Genomic DNA, 1,149 nt, shown 5'->3' with positions numbered 1-1,149 from the left:
CTCTCTCTCTCTCTCTCTCTCTCTCTTTCATCTGCACTATTCTGCATCCCTGCTCCCTTCTTACACTTTCAACATTTTTACATGCTTTTCATAAGCATGCCTCAGCACACACCATATGTAGCTCCAGCCCACATGACATGTTCTTTTCTCTACCTGCCCCAGCACAGCTTTAAAAAAGAAATGAATGAAGAGTACGATCCCGAACCAAAAACCCGCATGCGATCGGTTTGGGATTGAGGTTAATACGGGGTGCCCACTACGGATGGGATCGGTCGATCGGGGCGATCGCCCTTCTCGATCACCTCAAAAACAAACGTGTTTGTTTTCAGTTTAACTCTTTTTAAGGACGTAACCGATACATAATACTTGTATCTCCGATGTGTAGCAGACCAAAGACAATGTGTGACACACTTTAAACTATCACATTTTATTATTCAAAATTAGGAACACGAATTTTTGCGTATTCCACGGTAAACATGTTGTTTACCGCCTTTTTGCAGTTTCAGATAAAGAAACAGAATTTAAAAAAAAACGGTATGAAAAAACAAATTCTGCTTCTTTTTTCATTCTTTTTGAAGTGCCACTAAAGAGCGCGTCTAAACGTTGTCGAATGATCCGAATGCGTGTCCTCGGTGACAAGATTTGCTCGAGAAATTCATGCACAGTCGCTCTAGAGTTGGAGCTGTACATTGTGTGGTATTCTGAGATTAGCATAATGTGTACGTGATGTATTTTGCTATTGGTCCAACGTCCCCGCTTTTTTTATTTTCTTTCTCCCTTCTTCTTTACAGTTATTCCTAGGTCAAGCGCCCAAACTTTGAAGTGATCGGTTAATCCAAGAGAAACCATAGACGCTGTTATAAGCGCTAAGTTAAATGCCCTACTTCTCCCCTCTCCTTAAAAAATACCCGATAAAAGTCTCAACAATTACAATATCAATGAGCTAATTTGCTTTTCACTTAAAAAATCTTGACATGTGGTACATTGTTAACGGTGTTGATCAAATATCGAGCTATTGCTTCTAAAGAAGGTGGCAACAACAGTGATTTGACTAAGCTGTGTGCAGAAAGGTTTGTTTACGAGTGAAGCTAAGATTTATTGCTTTCACAACAGCAGAGTCAAAGCACGACGGGGAGTTTCTTTCCGAGG

This window comes from Aplysia californica, unplaced genomic scaffold, assembly GCF_000002075.1.
Source record: "Aplysia californica isolate F4 #8 unplaced genomic scaffold, AplCal3.0 scaffold00227, whole genome shotgun sequence".
Lineage (NCBI taxonomy): Eukaryota > Metazoa > Mollusca > Gastropoda > Aplysiida > Aplysiidae > Aplysia > Aplysia californica.
The sequence above is the reverse complement of the archived record's forward strand: the minus strand, read 5'-3'. Positions refer to the sequence as shown.